The sequence below is a fragment of the Nansenia antarctica genome (assembly GCF_963989245.1).
Source record: "Nansenia antarctica genome assembly, chromosome: 1".
NCBI classification, from domain to species: Eukaryota; Metazoa; Chordata; class Actinopteri; order Argentiniformes; family Microstomatidae; genus Nansenia; species Nansenia antarctica.
Window position 1 is genome coordinate 17,899,479 of NC_137674.1, and position 20,000 is coordinate 17,919,478.

Here is a 20,000-nt window from a genome sequence, read left to right on the forward strand (position 1 = left end):
GGGCCGTCAAGGCCCTGAACACAGAAAAGGCCTAAGTTCTGGGCCCAGGACAGTCCGGACGGATTGTATGGCAGCTAGTGCTGAGGCACAAACATGTACATTTTCAAGCCTGCAAACTGTGACACTTTAAAATAATGTGAAAAAAAATACTTTTTGTGCAATATGACAACCCTAGTTGACTATCTGTGCAGTATAGTACAGTGGATTGTGTACATAGCCTTTATTGATGTAAACCAGCTCCTTACCTTCTGTGATTTTATGCATCTATGCTTTTTCTAAAATGTGTTTTCTTTTTCCTTTCCTAACACCAGGGGAGCCACCCCTCCTAAATTTCGTTGTTTGGTACCTGTACTGTAGCAATGACAAATAAAGTCCATTCCATTCCATTCCATTCCAATTACGAATTACAGGGACATTCCCCCTGGAGTAACTGAGGGCTAAGTGCCTTACCCAAGGGCACACTAGTAGTGGTGTGGCTTCAGGCGGGATTTGAACTCACAACCTTCCGATCACAAGTCCAACTCACTATCCACTAGACCACCACTACCCCGGTTATGATGGAGATGATGATGATGGTGATGATGGAGATGATGATGATGGTTATGATGGTGGTGATGATGATGATGATGATGATGGAGATGATGATGATGGTTATGATGGTGGTGATGATGATGGTGATGATGATGATGATGATGGTGGCAATGATGGTGATGATGGTTATGATGATGATGATGGTTATGATGGTGATGATGGTTATGATGATGGTGATGATAATGATGGTGGCAATGATGATGATGATTAAATCATTATTTATTAAATATGATCAAAATCACATGTCAGCCACATGACATCACAGCACTACAGGGGGTCAATAAGTAAGTATGTAAGTAAGTATGCAAGTATGTAAGTATGTAAGTAAGTAAGTATGTAAGTAAGTATGTAAGTATGTAAGTAAGTATGTAAGTAAGTATGTAAGTATGTAAGTAAGTAAGTAAGTATGTAAGTAAGTATGTAAGTAAGTATGTAAGTAAGTAAGTAAGTAAGTAAGTAAGTATGTAAGTAAGTATGTAAGTAAGTATGTAAGTAAGTATGTAAGTAAGTAAGTATGTAAGTAAGTATGTAAGTAAGTAAGTAAGTATGTAAGTAAGTATGTAAGTAAGTATGTAAGTAAGTAAGTAAGTAAGTATGTAAGTAAGTATGTAACTAAGTATGTAAGTAAGTAAGTATGTATGTAAGTAAGTATGTAAGTAAGTATGTAAGTAAGTAAGTATGTAAGTATGCAAGTAAGTATGTAAGTATGTAAGTAAGTAAGTATGTAAGTATGTAAGTAAGTAAGTAAGTAAGTAAATAAGTATGTAAGTAAGTAAGTAAGTAAGTATGTTAGTAAGTATGTAAGTAAATAAGTATGTATGTAAGTATGTAAGTATGCAAGTAAGTATGTAAGTATGTAAGTAAGTAAGTATGTAAGTATGTAAGTAAGTAAGTAAATAAGTATGTAAGTATGGATGTAAGTAAGTATGTAAGTAAGTATGTAAGTAAGTAAGTATGTAAGTATGTAAGTAAGTATGTAAGTATGTAAGTATGTAAGTAAGTATGTAAGTATGCAAGTAAGTATGTAAGTAAGTAAGTATGTAAGTATGTAAGTAAGTAAGTAAGTAAATAAGTATGTAAGTATGTAAGTATGTAAGTAAGTAAGTATGTAAGTATGTAAGTATGTAAGTATGTACGTATGTAAGTAAGTAAGTAAGTAAGTATGTAGTAAGTAAGTAAGTAAGTAAGTAAGTAAGTAAGTAATCATTTAAATACTGTACTTCCCAAATGAGTGTGGAGATGTTAGACAGCATTTGAAATGTACAAATAAATGTACAAAAAAATGTACAAATAGCCGTGCAGCTTAAAAAGCCTCTGTGACAAACATACCAGCATGTCCAGAATAGTTTGCACTTCTGGTTAGATGCTAAAATGCATTTCGTTGTCTAAGTACTTGTAGTCGGCAATGACAATAGAAAAATGTAATCTAATCTAATTTAATCTAATTTGATCTAATCTAATTTAATCTAATCTAAGCTAATTTGGCGGTTGGTTAGAGGGAGCATACCCTGACTGAATGTGTTTCTGTGTGTGTGTCTCTCTGTGTGTGTGTGGGTCTGTGTGTGTGGGTGAGTGTGTGTTGAAACCTAAGAGACTTGGCTTTGCGAAAACACTTACCCGGTGTTGCAGCTCTTCCACTGAGCAGGAAGTCTGCCTGCGCCCAGTACTGAGGTGTTGAGTGTGGCCTGGACCTCTGGCCATGGTGCTTGTCTGGACCCTTGGCTGACACAGTGAAACATCGATGATAAATCCTAGAACACCTCCAGTTGAGAAGGAGAAGAAGGAGAAGGAGAAGAAGAAGAAGAAGACGAAGGAGGAGAAGGAGGAGAAGGAGGAGGAGGAGGAGGAGGAGGAGGAGAAGGAGAAGGAGGAGGAGAAGGAGGAGAAGGAGAAGGAGAAGAAGAAGAAGAAGAAGAAGGAGAAGGAGAAGAAGAAGAAGAAGAAGAAGAAGAAGAAGGAGAAGAAGAAGAAGAAGAAGAAGGAGAAGGAGAAGAAGGAGAAGGAGAAGGAGAAGGAGAAGGAGAAGAAGAAGAAGAAGAAGAAGGAGAAGGAGAAGAAGAAGAAAAATCCTAGAACACCTCCAGTTGCAGACCTTTTCGTCTCATATGCTATCTTTGTAAATGTTGGACTTTATTACTGAAGTGACAGTATGGGTTTAGGAGTAAGTAAGAGTTGTTGAATGGGATAAACATACTGTATACCTAAGGAATAAGGAGAGGGGTAGACTATGCCTGTTTGAGAGATGAACAGGTGAAGTGGTGGAGATGAGGAGGAGGAGAAGGAGGAGGAGGAGGAGGAGGAGGAGGAGGAGAAGGAGAAGGAGGTGAAGGAGGAGGAGGAGGAGGAGGAGGAGAAGAAGCAGGAGGAGGAGGAGAATAAGAAGAAATAGAAGGAGGAGGAGAAGAAGAAGAAGGAGAAGAAGAAGAAGGAGAAGAAGAAGAAGAAGAAGAAGGAGGGGGAGAAGCCCATTCAGTAGACATGGAGAATAAAACAGGTTGACGGTGGAGACCCAGATGAAATGACAAGTGATTGTTGGATACATCCAGGCTAACCCATGGACCTGCGACTGGAAACATTCCTCCTGAGATGCGCCTCCCTGGAGGCAGCATTCCAGCACTCTCTCTCTCTCTCTCAATTGTGGTGGGTGGCGAGGAGCAGGCACGGCCTGTCTCTGAGGAAAGACAGAGACAGAATGCAATGGTTTATTATGACTCTGGGCCTGTGAAGGCTCACTCAATTATTATTTTTGGTTTACATTTTTGGTTATGTTCCTATTATTTATTTTTGTATTTCAACATCAAAGAACATATGATACAACAAGCAAGAGACATTGGATCAAGATGGCAGCAAACATGTTCAGAGAGAGCGAGAGAAGAGAGAGAGAGAAGAGAGAGAAGAGAGAGAACAGAAAAGAGAGAAGAGTGAGAGAAGAGAGAGAAGGGAGAGAGAGAAGAGAGAGAGAAGAAAGAGAGAAGAGAGAGAAGAGAGGGAGAAAGAGAGAGAGAGAGAAGAGGGTGAGAAGAGAGAGAGAGAGGTGTGTGTGTGTGTGTGTGTGTGTTTGTGTGTCAAGGCACTTATTTTTCAACTGGCCCCATCAGTATAGACATCTGCTCTCCCCTTTTTATGGAAAGAGTTTTTGTAGCGGCGGTTAAAAGTGCCGATCTGACAGGCGAGCAGCAAAGGCAGTAAAAGAAACACACAATGCTAGATTGAATTTCGGGTAAAGAGGATCTCGCATTGAACTGCGCTCGAATGGCAGGCCACACCGTCCGCCTCTGGCTCTCTTAACACCAGTAAAGGACTTTCACATATGGAGCGAGAGGAGAAGACTGACAAAGACTGACACTTAAAATACCTGCTATAAAACCTTTACACTAGAGATGACAGGATTTACTAGAGAGAGGCGCAAAGTACACATCAAAACTGATCTTAAAAGTGTCTGCTGAGTTTTGGTCTTTTTCCTCGCTGTAGGGAATGGCATTCTCTGTTGGGTTGGATTTTTTTTATCCTTTACGTTTTTTTCTCAGTTATTTAGCCACAATTGCTGGAACAACTCACCATTTTCTAAAAAAAACTCTCAAAAATGTAAAATCTTCACATGCAATTTGAAAAACTCACAGCCAATGGTACATACATCGAACCTCTGAGTCTCAATTGAAACGTTGCCCTCAGACAACACACAAAAGCTGTCAGACACAAACACAGACTTCACGACTGTTTGTTACACACTGGAGGGAGTCATTCAAAACACTGATACCAGAGTAGAGACATTTTTCTGAGAAATCATTTGGAACTTTGTGAAATCACAACACTGACTAATCCACATAACCCTTTCAGTGACCAATGATGTTGCTCCCCCTTTTGCGCCCCTTTTTTTGTTAGGTTGAACCCTGCCTAGTCGATAAAGTCAACCACGGCATCCAGCTCAAAGATTCTCTACAAAAGTCCAAACACACAGGTTCACTGTTCTACAAATACAGTACTTAGTGTACTACTGTACTGGAATGAAAGATTGTGTACCGCAGTTACTGTAACACATTACTATACAGTACTGTATATGTGACAACTGACAGTGAAAAGAGCTACCTGTAAGCAAAATCATTTTTCTGTTTTTTACATGTGCTTAAACTACAGATTGTAAGCTTTCAAATGATGCATCATACATTGAAATCGGAAACAAATTGAAGACGACATGAGTATTTAAAAGTTGCTATAACCTGAAATCACTAAGCAGAGAAAATGCCCTTCAAAGATTAACCCCACCCCCAACCACTCCCCCTCTAGATTGACAGCTGCTGTCAACTATCAATATCTGTCAGTGTTAGTCACTGGGTCAGATAGCTATAGCTAACATTATTACCTAGCAAGGTATTACCTAAGCTATCATTATGGAGGCTTTATGGTTGTTGTAACTTATTCTTTTAATGATACAAAAAAGTCAGAATCAGAATCAGCATCAGAATCAGAATTTATTTTACAGTACACAAGAATGAAAATCTTTGGCTTTGGTTTTTCAACATTAGCATTGCAGCAAGGTACATAATCACAATAATAAGTAAATAAGTAAAGTAAGTAATGATAAGTAATACAGTTTTCTGAGGTGCTGTGGCGTCTGGTGGGCATGTGGTGTCTTTTGCCTGATCTGAACAGAATTCTCTGATCAAAGATACTTCTGTCTGGCCATGTCAAGTCCGAGTGGCCCAACCCTGCTTAGCTTCCGAGGTCGGACGAGATCGGGCGTATTCAGGCTAGTATGGCTGTGAGCAAGAGGACCATGACCCTAAGCATCCATATGCCTGTGCCTGGAGCACTCTTGTTCATGGAACTTTATTATATAAGCACTCTATTTGTGGGTGGACTATGCACAAGGTGTCCTGGATGAAGGGAGAAGTTAAAATCGCTCTGAGAGCGCCGGAGCGCACACTGGGTGCGACGTCATAAAGGGACCAGGTAATTTGATTGGACAAGAGGCATTCCATGAGTGCTGATCATATTTCCAGGGCGAATTTACGAACGCAGCTAGCGAACAGAAGACGCAAAAAATCATCAGATCAGATATACAGTATAAACTGGTTATTTTGGTAAACTGGACACATTTTGGGAATATATGTGGTTACTTTCTCGCCTGAAAACATATTAAAACTTCATAAAATGACATGTTAACACTTGTAAAGCCAAAATTACATATTTTAGCTAATGGAGGTTTAAAATGGAGGTTTAAATTCGCCGCTCCCGGCGAAATGCATTCTGGGAGGCATTCTGGGAGGCAGTATGGAGTATGCATAATGGTCGGCTGGTTTTCGGATACTACTACTATACTATTATTGTGAATTTAGTAGGTAGTATGCAGTATATACTCATTGAGTATGCTAGTATGCAGTATGCTAGTACGCTATTCCGAACACAGCCATTGACTTCTATGAGAAACCACTTTCCTGGGGGAGGCCTGGCCTCCCTCAATACAAACGGATAGGGATTCTGGCCTGTAGGTGCTTTACAATTGCAATATTGGGTTTTAGCCATGGAAAAATTCAGATTTATGAACAAAACGGAAATAATATTAATATTAAAAAATTAAAATATGTTTTTTGTTAAATAAATAAATACAATAAATATAATTATTGCTTTTTAAAATCTCTCTCTCTTCTCTCAAATTATTGGGGAGGCCAGGCCTCCTCCACCTCTATGGAGGAGCCTCCACTGCTACCACGGTACAACTGCTCTGTCCTGATGTGGTACTTCTGAACGATGCGGTCAACGGTGGAAATGGGGATGCTGTCAATTCCTTGGAAGACGACCTGGTCTTCAACTATTTCAGTATGAATTGCCCTCAAATGGATGGCATTATTGGCAATGACCATATTCACCACGGCAGTCATCTGTTCAGCTGTGAGAAGTCTTCGCCTCTCAGTTCTGCAAAAATTAAATTTGACCATTACTGACCTATGACCATCCATTACTGTGGTAAAAACTACACTGAGATTAAAGTGGAGATTCAGTGTATGCACTATACAGTAACAACAAGGCAAATTAGCTGTTTTCCTGTTTTTGTGTTTAGGTTGTGATGACTTGAGTTAATTATATTGAGAGCACGTGTTTGCTAAATACAGTATATAGTGCAATGAATTATGTATCTGGCCACTTCTGTCTGTAAGGTTATGCAGAAAGGGTTTTCAATATTGAAACATGGGTGGAAACAGGTGAAAAGTGTTTATGGTTATGGGAAATGTGTGTGTGTGTTTTTGGGAATGTTTTTTGTGCCACAGGAACTCGTTTTTGTGTTTAAGCAATTGAGGAAAATCTGTAATTTACAGCAGGCGTTGCAATATCTTCACCTGGTCAAATGTATATGATGGACTGATGCTTTCAAGGATAAAAGCACAGAAGGAGAAAGCGATTCTTTTAGTTTTCTAATTCTATACAGTACTCTTCAGTCTCACCAAAGCCACTTTGTTCTCTCACTCAACTCTGTCCCAAGTTTGGAATTGACTATAGTAAGACGCCCTTGTCTTTCCATTGCGGCTACATGGCTCTAGACACGCCAGATGGATTTTTAAGGAAGAAACAAGCTAAAAGAGTCTTTCCAACACACATTTTTCAGTGGCAGGATTAAACGACCGGGGCCCTGTCTCTGGAGCATTGTAGTGTTGGTTTGAAAAGCGGCTGCATATGGTGTTAGCCAATCACGTGGGTGTTCTCTGTGGCTTCGCCGCGAGGCCTGAAACGCTCGTAAAAAGCGGCAGCATGCGAACGCCCCCGACCCCCCCGAAATGAATTGAGCTGTTGATTATTCTACTTTTCAGACTCTATGAGACCTGTTTAGTCTGAGGTTAGTGTGCGTGTGTGTGTGTGTGTGTGTGTGTGTGTGTGCATGTGTGTGCGCATATGTATGTGTGTGTATTTGTGTGTGTGAATGTGTGCATGTATGTGGTTTGCACATGCATGCGTCTGTGTGTATATGTGTCTGTGTTCGGGTGTATTATATGTGTGCGTGTGTGTGTGTGTGTGTGTGTGTGTGTGTGATTGTATGCAGTTCGTGCATGGGTGTATTTATCCGTGTGTCTATGCGTGTCGTTTGCGTGAGTCAATGTGCTGATACAGGATGGCAGTAATTGGTTAAAAGGTTTAACGGCGCTGTGATGTCATGCCTGTGTGATGTCATGCCTGCAGTAGAAGCTTCCAGGCTTCTCCCAGTGAAAGGCTTCCAGGCCTGACTCAAGGAGCTGCTACTCCAGGAATGTTAATGGCATCTTTCATGTGGGGAGGAGGAGACGCGATGTGGTCTGATCACCCCAGCACAAGACCTGGTCTCTACAGACCCTCTGTGGGTGGAACGGGAGGACAGTGTGTGTGTGTGTGTGTGTGTGTGTGTGTGTGTGTGTGTGTGTGTGTGTGCGCGTGTTTGTGTCTGTGTGTGTGCGTGTGTTTGTGTGTGTCTGTCTGTCTCTGTGTGTGCGTGTGTCTGTGTGTGTGTGTGTGTGTGTGTGTGTGTGTGTGTGTGCATGTGTGTGTGTGTCTGTGCGTGTGTGTGTATGTGTATGTGTTTGTGTATGTCTGTCTCTGTTTGTGCGTGTGTGTGCGTGTCTGTGTGTGTGTGTGTGTGTGTGTGTGTGTGTGTGTGTGTGTTGCGGGGAGGGGGGCACACACATGTGTTGAGCTGGAGTAAATCCATCCATCACAGTCACAAGCAGCGCCAGGGCTGGGGCCTAACCCTTTAGGGGGCGGGGCCTATCCCTAAGAGGGGGCGGGGCCATCTGTCACCAGCCTGTTTCCAAACAGTGAAAACAGTGAACGTGCCCCCCCAGCCACAGAGGAAACCACTGTGACAGTATGACAGTCCCCAATGATCTGGGGCATAGGGTGTGTGTGTGTGTGTGTGTGTGTGTGTGTGTGTGTGTGTGTGTGTGTGTGTGTGTGTGTGTGTGTGTGTAAGACCAAAGAAAAGCCATTGTTTTACCCCCCCCTGCCCCACCTCTCCCATTGCTGAACACAGAGTGCAGTGGAGCGGCATAGGACAGCACACACACACCAAGAGGCATTTCCTGTTCCTGTTTTTGCTTTTTTCTCTATCCAACACGCCCCACCCCCCGCCCCGCCCACCACCCCTCCCCCACCCCCCACCCCCCCCACCAGTTCCTCTCTTAATTGAACTCTTAGCTTGAACTTTCTTCGCCCAAATGGACGTCATCCGTCGATGAGTTACAGCAAGTGAAAAGGAAAAGGCAGAGAGAGCTTGGAGACTTTCATGTTGCTTCCAGAAGGATCTGTGTGGCGGTTGGAGAGTTCTCTGAGATTTGGATTATTATTTATAGAAAAAAGGGTGAGGTGTCATGCACAAACCCATCACGCGCACGCACACACACACGCGCACACACACACACGCACTCACACACACACACACACACACACACACACCCATGCACACACACACACAAACACTCTCCAACCCCGCTTATTTTCTGCTACATTAAGAGAGCTTCAACAGAGTGTCTGCCTTGCAGATGGGCTGCGTTACGATCAAACAGCCCACTATCGGCCTCCTGTCTCAAATGTACACAGCATATGGCCCATAAGCAAATCATTTTCCCTTCTGCGGTTGGACCTCTGGGAAAAGGGGGGAGAGGGAGAGGGAGGAGGGAGGCTCGGGCGTCGGGAATTCAGCCCGGGGAAGAAGAAGGATCTGAAGGAGCTCCTTTGCTCACAGAGAGGGCCGCCTCCACCGCTCTCTCTCCCCCTCTCTCTCTCTCTCTCTCTCTCTCTCTCTCTCTCTCTCTCTCTCTCTCTCTCTCTCTCTCTCTCTCTCTCTCTCTCTCTCTCTCTCTCTCTCTCTCTCTCTCTCTCTCTCTCTCTCTCTCTCTCTCTCTCTCTCTCTCTCTCTCTCTCTCTCTCTCTCTCTCTCTCTCTCTCTCTCTCTCTCTCTCTCTCTCTCTCTCTCTCTCTCTCTCTCTCTCTCTCTCTCTCTCTCTCTCTCTCTCTCTCTCTCTCTCTCTCTCTCTCTCTCTCTCTCTCTCTCTCTCTCTCTCTCTCTCCACTCATACATCTCGTAGTCTTAACCCCTGAGCACCGGTTCAGCCAGCAACACTCAGCCAGCAACACTTCACAGCTGCTGAGAGAGACGAGATAAGATAGGACAGACAGACAGACAGACACACACAGACACACAGACTCATAGTCAGAGAGGAGGAGAGGCGGACGGGAAGACGGACAGACGGACGGACGGACGGACAGACAGACAGACACACACACACAGACACACAGATACACAGACACACCACCTTACATCCTGACACTCACCCTATGCCCCAGATCATTGGTTACTGTCATACTGTCACGGTGGTTTCTTCTGTGGTTGGGGGGGCAGGTTCACTGTTTTCACTGTTTGGATTTGTCTGTCTGTCTGTCTGAGACTGACACATAGTCAGAGACAGAGATTTGGAGAGAGAGAAAGAGAGAGAGAGACAGCCAGACAGACAGAGAGACAGAGACAGACAGACAGACAGGCAAAATGACAGACAGACAGGCAGACTGACAGACGGACAAACAGACAGACAGACAGGCAGACTGACAGACAGACAGACTGACAGACAGATAGTCGAAGACAGATTTGGAGAGAGACAGAGAGAGGGAGGGAGAGAGAGAGACAGACAGACTGACAGACAGACAGGCAGGCAGACAGACAGGCAGGCAGACAGACAGGCAGACAGACAGACAGGCAGGCAAACAGAGACAGACAGGCAGACAGACAGAGACAGACAGACAGACAGACATGCAGACAGACAGAGACAGGCAGGCAGACAGAGACAGGCAGGCAGACAGACAGACAGACAGACAGACAGACAGACAGACAGACAGACAGACAGACAGACAGACAGACTGACTGACTGACAGACAGACAGACAGACTGACAGACAGACAGACAGACAGACAGAGCTCCATTAAAGGATTACATGAGATGAGAGGGACCTTTGTTTGTTTGTTTGTTTGTTTGTTTGTCTTTCTCTCCAGAATCGTGATGGTTAATTGCAGCACATTAAAAGAGGGAAGGGGAGGAGAGAGAGAGAGTGCAGACCAAAACGGCTTAGCGTCGACCACACTGCAACAAACAACACTCGAGGGTTTGATGTGAGCTGCAATTAACTGGGCTAGCCAGAGAAGGAATGAGCGTCACCAGCAGGGCTTGTTGTGGCCTGGAGGCTGGAAGACACACAAGCGTTTGGATTATCACTGACCCCACTGGGCCAGTGACCTTTTGAAGTCTGTTTTAAGACCAGATCTAGTTTGGGTCTGTCACTCTGTCTGTGTGTCTGACTGTCTGTCTGTCTGCCTGCTTGTCTGTCTCTGTCTGCCTGCCTGTCTGTCTGTCTTCTGTCTGTCTGCCTGTCTCTGTCTGTCTGTCTGTCTCTGTCTGTCTGTCTGTCTGTCTCTCTGTCTGCCTGCCTGTCTGTCTGTCTGCCTGCCTGCCTGTCTGAATGGCCTGTCTGTCTCAAGGCAGGCAAGAACTCCTCAACGCAAAATCACAAGTCAGCAATGTAGGAGTGAGATGTCTCTATTCTTAATCACATCAGTTTTCAGCTTTGAATTGATGCAGAACAAGCAACGGCAAGGGGATTGCACTTTGTGGATGTGCATTGAGCTTGGTGCAGAGGTTGTAGACATAAAAAATTTGATGAATGTCCAATGGGATGATATTGGATTATAGAAACGTGTTCTTATCATATGTTTTTCATATCATCATGGCGAATTAAACCCAATAACTAGAAATGACATGCCTGAAGACTAGCACCAAACAGTCCAGTAGGGGTGTTAAGGGTTAATTTGAACCCCTCTGATTGTGCCTTGGGTCTCCTATAAAGATTTCTCAGGGTCATGCGTCAGTCCCCAAATGAGCTCCAAAACATGGGCCGCGCTCGCAAATCCGTCTCTGGTCCAATCAAATGACTTGGTTCCATTGTGACGTCAAACCCAGCGTGCGCTCCGGCGAATTCACGAACGCGGTCATGGTCTTGTTTTCTCTAACCCTATAACAGATGCTTCACACCAAGGACGAAGTTGCTAAAACTGTTTGAACCTCATAGGAGCCAACGGACCCCCATGTGGATCCGAAGTGATATAAAGAGTTTACCTCGATCAATTCTCTTCATCGATATCACATTTTTTCCACAACTTTGCATGCTATACGATGCCACCATTTTTTCCCCGAGACGGTAAACACGGCCTAGGTCACATCCAGTTTTCTCCAACTGGAGAATGTGTCATGTCCGGTTTCAACGCCGAATTTCCATACCATTGGTCGGCCAACCCCAAAAAATCCCCCCCCCCAAAATAAAAAAATAAAGAAATCTGATACATGAGAAAGGTCAAAGGTCAAAGATGGTGCCAACATATTTCCAAATGGCCTAAACATATAGGTGTCCACCTAAACATACCTGTACTAAAACAGGTACAAAGTTGCATTTGCTCACATTACTAGCATCGACTTTGGCACAAGTACTAATAAGACCCTGGAGTACTGATTCCTAGATGATTTGGGCTTCGTTATCAGGTTTCCAAGGTGATATTCACTGTAAAAGCTGTTGTTTTTTTAGGCGGAGACTGAATTTGAGATGTTTTATAATGTTCTAGCTCTATTTGCTCTGACACAGTATCATAGATTTTGATTCTGACACTTCTACAGCCACCCCACAGGTGTTAGCTTTCATTTGATAACAATATCATTATGAAGGCCCTTGTGATTGTGGAGATATTCTATATTCACTGTGGGCATGTCATTTCGAGCAGAAAACCAGAAAAATGAGGTGGATAAGATCTGGTTTGAAAATGTTAGTTATGCTCGTTGGCATCTCTCCTCCTTTTTCTGGACCGCAACAGCGTTGTGGCGAATGTAGCCAACGTGATGTGATAAGGGTCTGCCTGTAGCCTCCTTCCTTGTTCAGGAAGCCTGGTGAAATCCTTTGCAGAAAGTAGCTGACTCACTTCAACCCTCATGATATGTTCAACGAATTCACTTTTCCTTCAGGTTATCTTCCATTTTTCTTCAATGTTACTAACTAGCATAGGCAACAACTGTCTCTTCAAAATAGGGGGCATGTGGAGGGCATATGGTATGGGGGAGGGTTCTTGGAACGGAACACCCAATGAAATTGCTAGCGCATTACTCCCGTCACTCTGCCCAGTTCCATCCAAGCCAGATCTGCTCATCTGAACGATTTGGAGGTATGGCTACCCCAAGACTACCCAGAAGAGAATACCCTGCCTTACACAACCCTGCCTAAGATTTAAGTCTGAGTGTCAAATGTCACCGTCACAGACCTCTGGGATATCCTCCCATACGGTTGAATTCCCACCATGTGACATGAGATACAGTAGAGAGGGGTAGCCATAATACAGCCAGATCCTTACAGTAAGTCAGGGGGTAGGAGGGGTATAGGCTTACTCCCCCGAAAACTCTGAGGTTGACATCCGCTCCCAGTAGGCAGTCTCCAGAGTGGAGCTCTTGGGTCTGGCTCTGAACAGGCCCCCATGCAAGCATCGGAAACATGAAACAAGCGACTGTGCCCCAGCCCAGCACGACAACACCGTCACGCCCGGTGTTTAGATTAACCCAATTAAGCTCTAAGTGAACTCAGGTGGATTATCGATCGGATCCGAAAACAAATGCTTATTTCTTCACACGTTCACCTCTAAAACCCCCCCCGGACCGAGCTGTGCACACACGGACTTGGTTATCGTAGATTAGAGAGGTCGACATGATGATTGTGGCGTAGCGTGATTTTTTTTCTCCCCGTCTCTTTCACGCAACATTGCACAGGGATATCTTTGACAGATGTTCTGCAGCCAAGCGAGGCCCTGCTGATGCGGCCGATGCTGTTACCCACTTACCCTGACTCTTCTCTGCTCCCCTCTGCCTGGTCTCGCTTTCCTTAGAGATCCGTCTCTCTCTCTCTCAATTTCTCTCTCTCTCACACTCAATCTCTCTCTCTCAATCTCTCTCTCTCTCCTTCTCTCTTTCCCACCTGGAACTGTCTCTCTCTCAATTTCTCTCTCTCTCAATCTCAATCCCTCTCTCTCTCTCTCTCTCACTCAATCTCTCTCTCTCTCCTTCTCTCTTTCCCACACGGAACTGTCTCCTCTTCCTCTCTGTCGTCTCTAATAGAGATATATCTTCATGATGGTGAGTGATCCTGTGACATAATTAGCTGTGTGCTTATTGGAAGGAGGTGAGGTCAGTGGTCAGTGTTTGGAGAGGCTCTTGTTACGCAGCGATATTAAAGCTCAATGGAGACGCTAGCTCTCTGATGCTAGCTCTCTGTCCTCCTCCTAGCTAGCTCTCTGATGCTAGCTCTCTGTCCTCCTCCTAGCTAGCTCTCTGTCCTCCTCCTAGCTAGCTATCTGTCCTCCTTGTCGGTTATGTGGGAGGTCGGGGTTCGACTCCCGCATGGGGCGAGTTACACTAGAAGATTCCCGTTCGCTACACTGGTGTCTGAAGTGGGATGGAAGGAAGGCCATCGGAGAGGCGTGTCCACGTGAGGGACTTGACATAGTGAAGCGTGAGGGCACGCTCTCCCGAACGGTGAGGATAGTGTAACGATCCGGTATGAGGCCCGTTAGCAGCTCCACCAAGGGAGTTAACTCTCTTGGTCTAATGGTTAGCGCGGCCGTCGGTTATGTGGGAGGTCGGGGTTCGACTCCCGCATGGGGCGAGTTACACTAGAAGATTCCCGTTCGCTACAGTATGGTCCTGCGTGGGTCAATTGGTAGGGCATGGCACTAGCATGCTTAGGTTGGACTTCGGTTTGATTCCTGCTGGGACCATTGTGTACAACATACAGTGCATTCAGAAAGTATTCAGTATCCTTCACTTTTTCCACATTTTGTTGTGTTATAGACTCAATTTAAAATGGCACAAAAAAAAACATTGCCATCAATCCACACACAATTCCCCAGAATGACAAAGTGAAACTTTTTATTAAATGTTTTAATGTCAGTAAATGTATTAAAATTGAAATAGAAGAAATACCCCATGTACGTAAATATTCAGACCCTCTGATATGACACTCTTAAAATGAGATAAAATGCAAAAATGTAATTTACCTGCATGGTAGCTTGCCGCCATTGGTGTGTGAATGTGTGTGTAAATGGGTTAATGAGAGGCCATCGTAAAGCACTTAGGAATAAGGTGCTATATAAGTCAGTCCATTTAGATGTGTGACATTGTCTCTATTTCATGTATTTCACCCATATAGCCTTGTTGTTGTTGTTGTTGTTGTCGTTGTTGTTGTTGTTGTTGTTTTAAGTACTTTTTTGTCGTGTGTCACAAAGTAGAGCTGTGCAAGGTGCCAATACCCGGTGTGACCACCAGAGGGCAGACTGGCAGGCCACCTGCTCATTCATTATCAGACCTCTGCTCCACAGCTTCGTTTTTGCTTGAAGTCTATGTGTGCTTGACCTCAGCAGGTTTGAGTCTACCCTGCGGATCCTCTCTCGGAGCTGGGCTGTGGATCCAGTACGGAGGCTATAGAGGGACTAACCTGATATACAGGCCCGGCCCAGGCCACTTGGCTCAAGGAGGGGTCGTACTTTCCCTGATGATTATGTAAAATCAGTCAACAGCTGCCACGGGAAAGAATGAACTATTTGAACCTGGATTCAGTAGAGATTTACCAATAAATAAAGTGATGCGGTTTTCATTCTGTGTGGAATGTTTTGTGGAGATGACAGAGGGAGAGAGTTAGTCTGTCAGTGAGCCTGTCTAAGCCTCTGGTGTGGCTAATAAAGTGCAGTAATGTGATTTGAACAGATCGCCTTTGATGTTGCCCTGACTGCATAGGGGTATGACCCGGTCATCTCAATCGGCAACACAACAGCTTGATATCAACTTTGCCTTTCAAGGCTGTCTGTGTCTGCAGCAGTTGACCACTGTTTTGGAACATGCTGTCCAAAACCTTTGTCCCCCTGACAGCTAGATGTCTAGTTTTACACCAAACACATCAGCGTAGTTAATCGATACAATGCTCTATGTACGTTACTTGCTGTGGTTTTGTGTGTGTGTGTGTGTGTGTGTGTGTGTGTGTGTGTGTGTGTGTGTGTGTGTGTGTGTGTGTGTGTGATGTAAATGTGTATTTTTGTATATTGTTTTTAAAGGTTTTTATGTAACCTAGGATTCACTGGAAGACAAAAACATCTATGTGACACCACGAATAAAAACTGAAATGGGAAGGCGTACCTTCATCCATAGAACAGTTACATTATGGAATGCAGCTCACTAACATGCTCTATCATATATTATTGTTCTCACTTATTCATGTTGATCATGTAAATTGTGATTTATTTTATTTCTATGTTGTATTTTGTTGTATTATAATGCATTATTATAACATTTTATTGTATTATACTGTAAAGTATTGATTTTGTGTGGACCCCACTATTAGTAGCCATTGGTTAATGGCTAATGGGGATCCAAATAAACAAACAAACAAACAAACAAACTGGAAAGCAGGGTCAATGTTACTGAGTGGACTGTCCTGGTTAAGTAAAGCTGAATTGAACTGAACTGGGGTTTCCAGAAAGCTTTGTAGTGTTAAGTAAGTACTCCTTGAAGTAGCCCTTCCCTTCTGCATTTCAAGCGTGTTTCCAGGAACCCTTCGTAGTTCACATAGAAATTCTTTCACAAGAGCTACAAATTAGGTGAAATGTGTCTTGTCCCAATGGACCCAACTAAGCAGTCTCAATCGTGCCGATGACCACAAATGACCAGATTATTATTTTTTTCTCCATGTACAGATATCTGTGAATATCTTGATTCATGGTGGGTCATATTTTGGAGGGAAACAAAGGTGTTTTGTGTAGGCCTACATTATAAATCGTGAACTGTAACAAGGCATTTCTTTATCAACATGATTATGAGCGCCCAACGCCGACCATGGTCACTCTTTGACAGCATTATCTTTCATTTTGGAAACTAACGCATACATTGAAGCGGCTATGAGAATGTTGAGCAAATGGGTACCTCAATGTCGACAAACTGATGTTCATGTATGTGACCTACAGGACTACCTACCGTATTTTCCGGACTATAAGTCGCGGTTTTTTTCATAGTTTTACATTGCCGTCTACAGCCGCCAGAGGGCTTCAGAATTATCTGAAACATTAACGGGAGCTTGGTGAACTTGTTTACTGGTAACTAGCCTATTCAGCCTCCCAGGTATGTTTTTTATGCTATTGTGTAGCTGAATAACTGTTAATGTGGCTTGTTGTGTTAATTTAGCCTATTCAGCATGTTGTTCTGTGTGGTATTGTGTAGTTGAATAACTTGCTTTTCCAGATTAAATGTCTGTTCTTGGTCTTGGATTTTGTGAAATACATTTCTAAATAAATGTGTCTTATACTCCGGTGCGACTTATAGTACTTTGGAATAGAGAATTGTCGCTGACTCCGTAATCACCAGAAACAAATAAGGAGACATCTTGCTTGCGTTTCACATTTCGCACACGTGAGCTTATTACTATTTCTGGGAATGTGACATTTCCTAACCAGGCTTCTGCTCTCCGACCACTGACCCCCAGACTGTGAGTGTTTGATGACGTGTCTGGCTTGCAGCACTAAAAGGACATCTGCCCCCCCCCCCCCGATAGGGATGGACCTAGCCCTCATGGCCTCATGGGTGGATCCTTTGATGTTGGCTTGAAGAAAACCATGGTGACCACATCAGAACATCTCCCCGTCTGTCTGTGGCGCGGGATAGACCTGCTTCATCTCACAGTCAATTGCAGAACTGTCTCCTTACCCCTCCATACCCCCCCCCCCCCCCCCCCCTTGAGACAGAGCCAGTTCTTCTCCATCCTTCATCTTTCTTCCTCTCTGGGTTAGGTTAGCTGTCAGGAGTTCAGACATCACCTAGAAGGTCATTTCCCCTATGGTTGGAGCTCCTGTCTGTCTGGACGGGAACACCTCACCTCTCACCTCATCATCCCCTCTCTTCTTCACTCCCCTCTTCATCTCGTTGATATCCCGTGGAGCTTATCCCTGAGGTGTTACGGCTGGCTCATAAGCGGCTGGAGCTCCCCAATCTCAGGTCACTCCCTGTAGGAGCCAAATGCATGTTATTGAATATCATGATGATTGAATGAAATATGAATGATTGCATGAACTATTAGAATATGTTGTATGATGGTTCCCCCCTAGTGCCCATTGGTCTGAACTGTGTCAGGGAAATTGTTTAAATAGCAGGAAGTGAGGCTAGCAGGCAGGAAGTCTTGGCAGGCCTGGGCAAGGGAACAGTTTTTTGACCACACAAGGAGAGATTCACACAAGGAGAGATTCTCTAGAGTCTGACAAACTCTAGGGAACAACTTAAGGAAACTCAAAGAAAGACACTATAGAAAGTGACACGATATTGGTTTATTGGTTATTTTTCTATTTTCTAAAGATGCCACTGGAACTGTGAATTTTATGTTTCTATTTAAAGGATATTTTTGTTGCAATTCTAACTGGACTGGATTACGATTTTGTTGGATTGAAAATTGTGTATGTGCTTCAAAACCCCTGCCTTGCCTGGACAGTGGTTACTTAATTGTTTGAAGCCACTATACTCCTACCCTGTTACCCTGTTACCCTGTTACCCTGACCCTCCCCGGGGTTCCCATCTCTTCACATTCTCTCTTCTCATTCTGCCCTGCCAGTGAAGACAACCAGTGTCACACATACACACACACACACACACACACACACACACACACACACACACACACACACACTAGGTGTTTGATACCATGCCATGCATTACAATGAGTCCGTCCTCCGATTTTTACCTCCACCAGCCTCCCCTGACACACACACATACACACACACACACACACACACACACACACACACAGTCTGTTATTCCTCCAACTGTCACCACGGCAACAGAGCTGGACTATGTCAGGTTTCTGAAGGTTCCGGGTGAAAATAAACATTTCCAGGCAGGCGCATGAAGGACCAGAGGGGAGAGAGAGACAGACAGAGGTCTTACCATGCTCCTCATTATCCTCTCCTATTATACATACATACTACATACTACATACATACTACATACATACATATACATACAGTACATACATTCTACATGCATACATACACACATACTACATACGTACATGCATACATACTACATACATACTACATACTACATACTACATACATACATACCTACATACTACATACATACATACATACACACACATTGTGCACATTGTGCAATATGACAACCCTAGTCGTCTATCTGTACAGTATAGTACAGTGGATAGTGTACATAGCCTTTATTTATGTAAACCAGCTCCTTTCCTTCTTGTGATTTTTTATTTTTTATTTTTTTCTTTCCTAACACCAGGGGAGCCACCCCTCCTAAATGTCGTTGTTTGGTACCTGTACTGTAGCAATGACAAATAAAGACCATTCATTCATTCATACATACTACATACCAGTGGAGGCTGGTGACTTCCAGAATTGAGGAGGCCAAAACATTTTCCGCTTGCTCGCTTCACTCGCGATGGAATGTTCCCTGTTCTTATAGAAGAATATTAAATTGACTTGTAATAAAAACGAAATCGACTGCATTAAAAATAAAACTGTTCAATAAATCCTAAATGTTGCCTACCTATTCGATGTATAAATAGCGCCAGAATCTCGCCGACTTCCGAGGTCATTTTAAGCAAAAGTATTTGGCCAAATGAGCTATTATTTTCAGGGATAATAGCCATGGGTGTTCTAGACGTGTCAAGGACAAGTTGATGGGACACTCGTAGCCACTATGGCGAGTGTTTCTTTGACTGAAGTGACTGGCGAATTCTCAAAATGGCTTCATGTGATTGGACGAACAAAATGTCAATCTTTCAGCCCTGGACTCAATGCATGGTGAGGCCAGGCCTCCTCTGCCCACCCATTTTCAGTGATTTGGCAAATCACATATTGCCATGAAAAAAATTGCATTACATTGACTTCTATGAGAAACCACTTTCCTGGCGGAGGCCTGGCCTCCTCAATACAAACGGATAGGGATTCTGGCCTGTAGGTGCTTTACAATTGCAATATTGGGTTTTAGCCATGGAAAAATTCAGATTTATAAACAAAACGGAAATAATATTAATATTTAAAAAATAAAAATATGTTTTTGTTAAATAAATAAAATAAATATAATTATTGCTTTTTTAAATCTCTCTCTTCTCTCAAATTATTGGGGAGGCCAGGCCTCCTCCACCTCTATGGAGGAGCCTCCACTGATATATATATATATATTTGCAAGTGGGTGCCTATAAAACACAAAGGTCCTGCACTGTGTGTGTGTGTGTGTGTGTGTGTGTGTGTGTGTGTGTGTGTGTGTGTGTGTGTGTGTGTGTGTGTGTGTGTGTGTGTGCAATTCAAGTTACCACAAC

General features: G+C 43.7%; 1 protein-coding gene across 1 annotated transcript in view; it reads right to left on the minus strand.

Moving 5' to 3' along the window:
* pkdcca (protein kinase domain containing, cytoplasmic a) overlaps positions 1-20,000 on the minus strand; it is a gene marked incomplete at its 3' end in the record, with an annotated part of 59,613 nt that overhangs the window by 579 nt on the left and 39,034 nt on the right. The window lies entirely within an intron of this gene.